The following is a 12443-nucleotide window of genomic DNA, read 5'->3' on the forward strand; positions in this document are numbered from 1 at the left end:
CATCTAAATTTTTACACGGTTCTAATCTCAAGCGGAGCTCTTCTATGGAGTCATTTAATGATCTCAATTTTTTCTTTCGAATATTGATTATGAACTCCATGATTTTGAAAGAGCACTGATTGAGTAGATTTTCCCATAGTTTGAGATCCTGTGGGTTATTATCCCCATTAAAGGGTAAATGCCACCTAAGTCCCTCAGGGATCATTTTTTCCACTGTGTATTTCTCTAGGGATGCAACATCCCACATCAGTGTGATCTCCTTCATAAGTAGAATTTGTAATTGTTTGAAAGTTGTTTCTAGATCGTCTGTTTGTTGTGTTTCTACAGGATCGTCTAATTTACTAATTTCTTTTATCATTTCTTTCTTTGTGTGGTCCCTAAATGAAAAAATATCCATTCTAAAACAATGAATGGAAAGTAAAAGGGTAACAAATTACTGAGTTGTAACAGCTGGTACAATGAAAGGAGTGATTTTTAGCAACTAGAAAAGAGATCTCGTTCCAAAGAGGACATCCACAATAAACAAAAATATAAAACAAGATTTTGGAAACTAAAGATCAGGCTAGTTGTTCAGAAATGACGGCGCAATGAGAGAAGGGAAGGAATGGGAGTCCAGTATTCCTTATAGTCACAAATTGTCTAAGAAGCTTTTCCCTCTGCATCAACGTCTTTCAGGTATTCAATGTAGATGTGGGACAGTACCTTAAATCTGGTAAGCGATGCAATAAAAAGGTAAGATCATCAGGTTCTCCATGTGTCGCTGGCTCTGCGATGTTCACGTGGATCCCATGTTTCCACTTGCGGTATGCAGCAGGCGGCTGTGTGAGTTACTATTTCCTCCAGATGGAAACTCGATCGCAGCCCTTTTGGTTCCACTTTACTCCGTAGTGGTCCGTATAGGAAAGAAAGGGATACGGAAAAAATAGTGCAGCAGAGCTTCTATTTAGTGAAGAAAATGTTTTAATATTATACTCACAAAAGTAGATTAAAAAAACAGGCCTTAAAAATAGATTGTGGTGCACGTTCGGCGTCAATACCCGACTCCAGTTTCGCCAGTAGCAGCTTCTTCCGGGGTGGCCGTCGTGCACAAGTTAGGATTTTTTATAGTTACCTATACCACACCCTTCCTTAAAGGGGAAGAGACATATATTACTATATACTCTGTGTGGTTACCTATACCACACCCTTCCTTAAAGGGGAAGAGACATATATTACTATATACTCTGTGTAAACCATTTTCAGAATTTCTATACCATTATGTGTAAAGTGTCAAATGCAAAATATATACCAAAATATAAAGTGTCAAATGCAAAATATATACCACACCCTTCCTTAAAGGGGAAGAGACATATATTACTATATACTCTGCAAAAATTGTCCGCAAGGCTGGGATACACTACCTTCCTCGCAGGTCCGAAAAAAAGACTATTTCCAGGGCGCACACCGATCCAAGATTTTGGTAAAACAGATACGATTTTATTTAATCTAATAAAACCGATTTAAAATACAGACAACGCGTTTCGCGTCCTCTCAATCGGACGCTTCATCAGGTCTAAATTCACATTACTGATAGAGTGATATATATATATCCCCTTAGAGGAAGTGATGTCACAGCCAGTATACAAATTAACATAATACATTAAACAGTCTAAAAAAGCCTGTTGGGGCATAATAAAATCAATATTACATAATATCAACTATTCTTAAGGAACCCAAAGATAATTTTTTAAAAAAGAAATTGTATATAATAAGAACTCACTAGATCGCTGTGGTGGAACACAAACAATTGACTGGAAGTGGTCATACTGAGCAGATCACATGATCAGATCACGTGATTAAGGAAATGGTCATGTGATCGGGGGATGTGTGATCAGGTGTAATACATTGCAACTGTCCTACGGAGGAGCAAACACAGGATCGTGGATTGTAAGTCTATCACATAATGGTTTCAGATACTTCATTGAGTCCGTTTGGGCTCAAGGTTTGCATTTTATAGATCCAGTAGATTTCTCTACGGCAGAGGGTCTGATATCTATTATTATCACTTTGGGGAATATGATCAATTGGCATAATGGTAAACAGAGCCTCATCTTTTTGGTGTTTAAAGAGGAAGTGTTTAGAGAGCCCATGTTTAAGGAACCCTTTCCTGATATTGAGCCTATGGCCGGTGACTCTATCATGCAATTCCTGAGTTGTCCTCCCTATATATTGCAACCCACAAGGACACTCAATTAAATAGATGACATAGCAGGACTTGCATGTCATGGATGTTTTAACTGGAAACACTTGCGATGTAACATTAGATTTAAAGTGTGTGCTATTATCTTTAATAGTTAAACAGCATAAGCATAGTTTGTGGGAGCATTTTCTGACCATAGGACTACTATCAATGCTGGAACTTGTTTGTGTCCCACTTGTTGTTTTATGTTGTTTTATTAAGCTGGGTGCTAAAATATTTTTTAAAGTGGATGCACGTCTGTAGGTGACCTTTGGTTTGGCAGGCAGTACTTTACTTAGAACCTGATCTTTTTGCAGAATGTACCAATGTTTGTTAAGTATATTAGTTATTTCCCTAAATTTGTCATTGTAACGGGTGACAAAATTCAAGGAGTGATCTACCGTCAGAATGGGATTTTGTTCAGTTTGTGGTGGATATTTTGTGGTCAAACAGTCTTGTTGGGTGAGAGAGACTGTTTTTTGATAGACCTGTTTAAGAATCCACATGGGATATCCCTTTTCCAGAAAACGCTCTTTTAGAATAATGGATTGTTGCTTAAATACAAGAGGGTCAGTGCAATTTTTTCTGACCCTCTTGTATTGGCTGTATGGTATGTTATTTTTCCATTTTCTATAATGTAAGCTATTATAATTTAAATAGCTGTTTGTGTCAACCTTCTTGAAGAAGGTGGACGTATAGATAGAATGATTACTGATGTATAGGGTCAGGTCAAGAAATGTGATGGAGTCTGTTTGATGCTCGGCAGAAAAAGAGATTCCCCATTCGTTTTCACAGAGGTATTTGAAAAAGGCAATAGCGTCATTTGCTGATCCCGTCCAGATTAAGATCAAGTCATCAATATATCGTCGGTAAAAATGAATATACTGTTTAAATTCGCATAGGCAGGGGCTAATTTTGTGCCCATGGCCGTTCCACATTTTTGGTGAAACACAGAGGTGTTATATGCGAAAAAGTTGTTCTCTAGGACTAGAATGAGTAGTTGAAGAAGGAAGGACCTAAAGTTAGCTGTAAGGGATGTGTCTGCATTAAGATACGATTCTACACATTTAATTCCGATTTTATGTTGTATGTTAGAATAGAGGGCTGTAACGTCTAACGTAAGGAAGGAAAATACAGCCGGTAGCTCTAGACTGTGTAATTCACTAATAAGCTGGTTGGAATCTTTTAGGTAACTGGGGAGTTTTAAAACGTATGGTTGGAGGTGTAGATCCACGTAATGGGAAATGTTACTAGTTGCTGATCCCGTACTAGCAATAATGGGACGTCCGGGTGGGGTTTCGCAATCTTTGTGGATCTTAGGGAGAAAGTAAAAGTGTGACATTGAGGGAAAAGGGATAAAAAGAAATCTATACTCATCTTTCGTAATGATATTTGATGAAACTGCAATATCTAATATAGTTTTAATCTTCTTTTTTAGAGGGGGGATAGGGTCGACAAAGATCTCACCGTAATAATTAGAGTCAGATAGGATATGTCTATTTTGTAGATTCTTGTTTGTAGTAAGTATGGGTTAAAATAACCAGTCCTCCACCTTTATCGGCGGGGCGAAACACAATATCTTTGTTAGCTGCAAGTTTTTTAAGGGCCAACATTTCCCCTTTAGTCAGATTTTTGTTTCTATTTTTATTTATATTTTGTGCTTTCATGGACGGAGCAAGCGTTGTGTTCTTGTTATTCGTAAGGGATTTAAAATCATCTTGTACCATATCCTGAAAAACTTTAATAAAATGGCCCTGATTATGTAAAGGGTAGAATTTAGATTTATTTTTTATAGTGGAGGTGGGGATGGGAGTGGCCTCAGATGACATGGGGTCATGGATAGAGGTATCAGGTGATCCAGATAGGGGTTTGTTAGTAGGGAACTCTTGCTGTTCCGCTGCTAAATTTTTTTGCTTATCAGATAAAGTAAAATGACGTTTAATAGTCAGCTTTCTAATAAATGTGTTAATGTCGAGAAATAGTTCAAAATCATTTGGGGCCTGATTAGGGCAAAATGATAGCCCTTTTGATAGAAGCGATATGTCATCAGGAGTCAAAGTAAGATCTGTTAGATTAAAGATCTTTACTGTGCTCCCCGATGGGAGAGATGATTTATTTTTTACTTTATTTCGTCCTCCTCTTGATCCCCGTTTGGTTTTTTTCTTTTCTTTTGCTGATGGAGGGGCTGAAAAAAAGATTCTATATTCCTGGTCTTTGAAGGCTTAGAGGGCAATACATGGTTAGTGTTTTGCGCATCTCTGCCGGTGGAAACTGGAAGTGGGGCACTCGGAGGGCTGAGATCTGCAGGGGCAGGGTGATGTGTACAAGAATGAATGCTGATATTCAGCAAATCCTCCTGTGTGCTGGTAAGTGGCGGGCTGTGGGGAGGGGGGGGGGCCTTTTGATCAGGGTTCCTAGCGTGTCCAGGCTCTCCCTGATTTTTTTCGGCGTATTCGATGGAGATTTCGGATCAGACAGGCTGTGAATGTCTTGTCGGAGCTGGCGGACCGTATCAGTAAAGAGTAGATCTCTTTGTTTTCTGGTTACAACAGTCGGGTCCTGAGGTGCATTATGGTGAAGAACTGACATCGTTGTAGTGGGTTTGTAACCGGAATCTATTTTGTCAGTGTCCACTTCTAACCCTTCGTATCTATTACTATGTGTAGGGATGGTAGCCAGAATTCCTTGAATGTTAGGTGAGGGTGAAGATGAAGCTTTCTCTTTGTTACCCTGATGTCTGGAAAAATGCGGTCTCCCTCGTAAATGAGTGGGATGATGTGGTTTAGATGGTAGAGTCCTAGGAGATGTAGACTCATTGTTTGGATGGGGCTGATGTGTGTTAGGTGGATGGTCTCTCTGGTAGTTTCTAGTATTTTTTGTAGTTTTATGCCAGGTCCTATATCCTGGATTAAGTTTGTCATGTCTATCACGATTGAGTTTATTAGCTTTCTTATAGATCAAATCATTTTCCATTTTATGCAGCCTATCACTAATATTTTTATTAATTTTAATAAAATCCTTATGTGTCTTGTAATATTCGAGTTGTGAATCTTTTTAATCGCATCATGACAAATAGAGCTCCTTTTATCTTTGATAAGGGTTATGATATTTTCAGAAAACTTATTTAGCAAATTTTCCCAACATTGGGAGAAATCGTGATCATCTGGGAAGGTAGATAGAAAGCAGGGTCTTAGGCCCCGAGGGGCAAGTCTCTCCTGGATATAAATCTCCAGAAACATAATGTCAACAGAGTGTTGGAGTTCCTCTTTCAGAGCATCCTCGAGGTTGTGGAATAATTTTAACATAGATCTCGTCTCTTCTTCGTCAAAAGTTCCACAGTTCCCCGTGGGGTCAGAGGTTGGAGTATTGCTACTCATGGAAAGTTGTTGAATCAAACTAAGCCTGTTTGATTGACGGTCTTTAAAATAATTCATCTTGTTATAAAGGTGGAGTGGTACCAGGTGCAGCTATAGATCTGTGATTCCGGGCCCGGATCACAAATAGACGGGGAACTCCTCTGGAGGCCGTCAAACAGCAGATACTAAAACAAAGAAAAACAAGCGCTCCCTGGTGCAATAAATTTTGGGATACCCCAAGTGCGTCTTTATAGATAAGGTATCACGCTCACCTTTAGTAGTTGTGCATGCAGGCACAACACTGTTGTAGAACACATCGGGTGCTGCCTAGTCCACACCAGAGACGTATGCCACGGGCGACAAGAGCAAAAATTGTCCGTAAGGCTGGGATACACTACCTTCCTCGCAGGTCCGAAAAAAAGACTATTTCCAGGGCGCACACCGATCCAAGATTTTGGTAAAACAGATACGATTTTATTTGATCTAATAAAACCGATTTAAAATACAGACAACGCGTTTCGCGTCCTCTCAATCGGACGCTTCATCAGGTCTAAATTCACATTACTGATAGAGTGATATATATATATCCCCTTAGAGGAAGTGATGTCACAGCCAGTATACAAATTAACATAATACATTAAACAGTCTAAAAAAGCCTGTTGGGGCATAATAAAATCAATATTACATAATATCAACTATTCTTAAGGAACCCAAAGATAATTTTTTAAAAAAGAAATTGTATATAATAAGAACTCACTAGATCGCTGTGGTGGAACACAAACAATTGACTGGAAGTGGTCATACTGAGCAGATCACATGATCAGATCACGTGATTAAGGAAATGGTCATGTGATCGGGGGATGTGTGATCAGGTGTAATACATTGCAACTGTCCTACGGAGGAGCAAACACAGGATCGTGGATTGTAAGTCTATCACATAATGGTTTCAGATACTTCATTGAGTCCGTTTGGGCTCAAGGTTTGCATTTTATAGATCCAGTAGATTTCTCTACGGCAGAGGGTCTGATATCTATTATTATCACTTTGGGGAATATGATCAATTGGCATAATGGTAAACAGAGTCTCATCTTTTTGGTGTTTAAAGAGGAAGTGTTTAGAGAGCCCATGTTTAAGGAACCCTTTCCTGATATTGAGCCTATGGCCGGTGACTCTATCATGCAATTCCTGAGTTGTCCTCCCTATATATTGCAACCCACAAGGACACTCAATTAAATAGATGACATAGCAGGACTTGCATGTCATGGATGTTTTAACTGGAAACACTTGCGATGTAACATTAGATTTAAAGTGTGTGCTATTATCTTTAATAGTTAAACAGCATAAGCATAGTTTGTGGGAGCATTTTCTGACCATAGGACTACTATCAATGCTGGTACTTGTTTGTGTCCCACTTGTTGTTTTATGTTGTTTTATTAAGCTGGGTGCTAAAATATTTTTTAAAGTGGATGCACGTCTGTAGGTGACCTTTGGTTTGGCAGGCAGTACTTTACTTAGAACCTGATCTTTTTGCAGAATGTACCAATGTTTGTTAAGTATATTAGTTATTTCCCTAAATTTGTCATTGTAACGGGTGACAAAATTCAAGGAGTGATCTACCGTCAGAATGGGATTTTGTTCAGTTTGTGGTGGATATTTTGTGGTCAAACAGTCTTGTTGGGTGAGAGAGACTGTTTTTTGATAGGCCTGTTTAAGAATCCACATGGGATATCCCTTTTCCAGAAAACGCTCTTTTAGAATAATGGATTGTTGCTTAAATACAAGAGGGTCAGTGCAATTTTTTCTGACCCTCTTGTATTGGCTGTATGGTATGTTATTTTTCCATTTTCTATAATGTAAGCTATTATAATTTAAATAGCTGTTTGTGTCAACCTTCTTGAAGAAGGTGGACGTATAGATAGAATGATTACTGATGTATAGGGTCAGGTCAAGAAATGTGATGGAGTCTGTTTGATGCTCGGCAGAAAAAGAGATTCCCCATTCGTTTTCACAGAGGTATTTGGAAAAGGCAATAGCGTCATTTGCTGATCCCGTCCAGATTAAGATCAAGTCATCAATATATCGTCGGTAAAAATGAATATACTGTTTAAAAGGGTGGTCAGATAATATATACTTAGTTTCGAAGGCCCCCATAAATAAATTCGCATAGGCAGGGGCTAATTTTGTGCCCATGGCCGTTCCACATTTTTGGTGAAACACAGAGGTGTTATATGCGAAAAAGTTGTTCTCTAGGACTAGAATGAGTAGTTGAAGAAGGAAGGACCTAAAGTTAGCTGTAAGGGATGTGTCTGCATTAAGATACGATTCTACACATTTAATTCCGATTTTATGTTGTATGTTAGAATAGAGGGCTGTAACGTCTGTCTGTATTTTAAATCGGTTTTATTAGATTAAATAAAATCGTATCTGTTTTACCAAAATCTTGGATCGGTGTGCGCCCTGGAAATAGTCTTTTTTTCGGACCTGCGAGGAAGGTAGTGTATCCCAGCCTTGCGGACAATTTTTGCTCTTGTCGCCCGTGGCATACGTCTCTGGTGTGGACTAGGCAGCACCCGATGTGTTCTACAACAGTGTTGTGCCTGCATGCACAACTACTAAAGGTGAGCGTGATACCTTATCTATAAAGACGCACTTGGGGTATCCCAAAATTGATTGCACCAGGGAGCGCTTGTTTTTCTTTGTTTTAGTATCTGCTGTTTGACGGCCTCCAGAGGAGTTCCCCGTCTATTTGTGATCCGGGCCCGGAATCACAGATCTATAGCTGCACCTGGTACCACCCCACCTTTATAACAAGATGAATTATTTTAAAGACCGTCAATCAAACAGGCTTAGTTTGATTCAACAACTTTCCATGAGTAGCAATACTCCAACCTCTGACCCCACGGGGAACTGTGGAACTTTTGACGAAGAAGAGACGAGATCTATGTTAAAATTATTCCACAACCTCGAGGATGCTCTGAAAGAGGAACTCCAACACTCTGTTGACATTATGTTTCTGGAGATTTATATCCAGGAGAGACTTGCCCCTCGGGGCCTAAGACCCTGCTTTCTATCTACCTTCCCAGATGATCACGATTTCTCCCAATGTTGGGAAAATTTGCTAAATAAGTTTTCTGAAAATATCATAACCCTTATCAAAGATAAAAGGAGCTCTATTTGTCATGATGCGATTAAAAAGATTCACATTCTTTCTGCACAACTCGAATATTACAAGACACATAAGGATTTTATTAAAATTAATAAAAATATTAGTGATAGGCTGCATAAAATGGAAAATGATTTGATCTATAAGAAAGCTAATAAACTCAATCGTGATAGACATGACAAACTTAATCCAGGATATAGGACCTGGCATAAAACTACAAAAAATACTAGAAACTACCAGAGAGACCATCCACCTAACACACATCAGCCCCATCCAAACAATGAGTCTACATCTCCTAGGACTCTACCATCTAAACCACATCATCCCACTCATTTACGAGGGAGACCGCATTTTTCCAGACATCAGGGTAACAAAGAGAAAGCTTCATCTTCACCCTCACCTAACATTCAAGGAATTCTGGCTACCATCCCTACACATAGTAATAGATACGAAGGGTTAGAAGTGGACACTGACAAAATAGATTCCGGTTACAAACCCACTACAACGATGTCAGTTCTTCACCATAATGCACCTCAGGACCCGACTGTTGTAACCAGAAAACAAAGAGATCTACTCTTTACTGATACGGCCCGCCAGCTCCGACAAGACATTCACAGCCTGTCTGACCCGAAATCTCCATCGAATACGCCGAAAAAAATCAGGGAGAGCCTGGACACGCTAGGAACCCTGATCAAAAGGCCCCCCCCTCCCCACAGCCCGCCACTTACCAGCACACAGGAGGATTTGCTGAATATCAGCATTCATTCTTGTACACATCACCCTGCCCCTGCAGATCTCAGCCCTCCGAGTGCCCCACTTCCAGTTTCCACCGGCAGAGATGCGCAAAACACTAACCATGTATTGCCCTCTAAGCCTTCAAAGACCAGGAATATAGAATCTTTTTTTCAGCCCCTCCATCAGCAAAAGAAAAGAAAAAAACCAAACGGGGATCAAGAGGAGGACGAAATAAAGTAAAAAATAAATCATCTCTCCCATCGGGGAGCACAGTAAAGATCTTTAATCTAACAGATCTTACTTTGACTCCTGATGACATATCGCTTCTATCAAAAGGGCTATCATTTTGCCCTAATCAGGCCCCAAATGATTTTGAACTATTTCTCGACATTAACACATTTATTAGAAAGCTGACTATTAAACGTCATTTTACTTTATCTGATAAGCAAAAAAATTTAGCAGCGGAACAGCAAGAGTTCCCTACTAACAAACCCCTATCTGGATCACCTGATACCTCTATCCATGACCCCATGTCATCTGAGGCCACTCCCATCCCCACCTCCACTATAAAAAATAAATCTAAATTCTACCCTTTACATAATCAGGGCCATTTTATTAAAGTTTTTCAGGATATGGTACAAGATGATTTTAAATCCCTTACGAATAACAAGAACACAACGGTTGCTCCGTCCATGACAGCACAAAATATAAATAAAAATAGAAACAAAAATCTGACTAAAGGGGAAATGTTGGCCCTTAAAAAACTTGCAGCTAACAAAGACATACTTACTACGAACAAGAATCTAGACATATCCTATCTGACTCTAATTATTACGGTGAGATCTTTGTCGACCCTATCCCCCCTCTAAAAAAGAAGATTAAAACTATATTAGATATTGCAGTTTCATCAAATATCATTACGAAAGATGAGTATAGATTTCTTTTTATCCCTTTTCCCTCAATGTCACACTTTTACTTTCTCCCTAAGATCCACAAAGATTGCGAAACCCCACCCGGACGTCCCATTATTGCTAGTACGGGATCAGCAACTAGTAACATTTCCCATTACGTGGATCTACACCTCCAACCATACGTTGTAAAACTCCCCAGTTACCTAAAAGATTCCAACCAGCTTATTAGTGAATTACACAGTCTAGAGCTACCGGCTGTATTTTCCTTCCTTACGTTAGACGTTACAGCCCTCTATTCTAACATACAACATAAAATCGGAATTAAATGTGTAGAATCGTATCTTAATGCAGACACATCCCTTACAGCTAACTTTAGGTCCTTCCTTCTTCAACTACTCATTCTAGTCCTAGAGAACAACTTTTTCGCATATAACACCTCTGTGTTTCACCAAAAATGTGGAACGGCCATGGGCACAAAATTAGCCCCTGCCTATGCGAATTTATTTATGGGGGCCTTCGAAACTAAGTATATATTATCTGACCACCCTTTTAAACAGTATATATATTTTTACCGACGATATATTGATGACTTGATCTTAATCTGGACGGGATCAGCAAATGACGCTATTGCCTTTTCCAAATACCTCTGTGAAAACGAATGGGGAATCTCTTTTTCTGCCGAGCATCAAACAGACTCCATCACATTTCTTGACCTGACCCTATACATCAGTAATCATTCTATCTATACGTCCACCTTCTTCAAGAAGGTTGACACAAACAGCTATTTAAATTATAATAGCTTACATTATAGAAAATGGAAAAATAACATACCATACAGCCAATACAAGAGGGTCAGAAAAAATTGCACTGACCCTCTTGTATTTAAGCAACAATCCATTATTCTAAAAGAGCGTTTTCTGGAAAAGGGATATCCCATGTGGATTCTTAAACAGGCCTATCAAAAAACAGTCTCTCTCACCCAACAAGACTGTTTGACCACAAAATATCCACCACAAACTGAACAAAATCCCATTCTGACGGTAGATCACTCCTTGAATTTTGTCACCCGTTACAATGACAAATTTAGGGAAATAACTAATATACTTAACAAACATTGGTACATTCTGCAAAAAGATCAGGTTCTAAGTAAAGTACTGCCTGCCAAACCAAAGGTCACCTACAGACGTGCATCCACTTTAAAAAATATTTTAGCACCCAGCTTAATAAAACAACATAAAACAACAAGTGGGACACAAACAAGTACCAGCATTGATAGTAGTCCTATGGTCAGAAAATGCTCCCACAAACTATGCTTATGCTGTTTAACTATTAAAGATAATAGCACACACTTTAAATCTAATGTTACATCGCAAGTGTTTCCAGTTAAAACATCCATGACATGCAAGTCCTGCTATGTCATCTATTTAATTGAGTGTCCTTGTGGGTTGCAATATATAGGGAGGACAACTCAGGAATTGCATGATAGAGTCACCGGCCATAGGCTCAATATCAGGAAAGGGTTCCTTAAACATGGGCTCTCTAAACACTTCCTCTTTAAACACCAAAAAGATGAGACTCTGTTTACCATTATGCCAATTGATCATATTCCCCAAAGTGATAATAATAGATATCAGACCCTCTGCCGTAGAGAAATCTACTGGATCTATAAAATGCAAACCTTGAGCCCAAACGGACTCAATGAAGTATCTGAAACCATTATGTGATAGACTTACAATCCACGATCCTGTGTTTGCTCCTCCGTAGGACAGTTGCAATGTATTACACCTGATCACACATCCCCCGATCACATGACCATTTCCTTAATCACGTGATCTGATCATGTGATCTGCTCAGTATGACCACTTCCAGTCAATTGTTTGTGTTCCACCACAGCGATCTAGTGAGTTCTTATTATATACAATTTCTTTTTTAAAAAATTATCTTTGGGTTCCTTAAGAATAGTTGATATTATGTAATATTGATTTTATTATGCCCCAACAGGCTTTTTTAGACTGTTTAATGTATTATGTTAATTTGTATACTGGCTGTGACATCACTTC

This window comes from Engystomops pustulosus, chromosome 6 (assembly GCF_040894005.1).
Source record: "Engystomops pustulosus chromosome 6, aEngPut4.maternal, whole genome shotgun sequence".
Classification (NCBI taxonomy): Eukaryota; Metazoa; Chordata; class Amphibia; order Anura; family Leptodactylidae; genus Engystomops; species Engystomops pustulosus.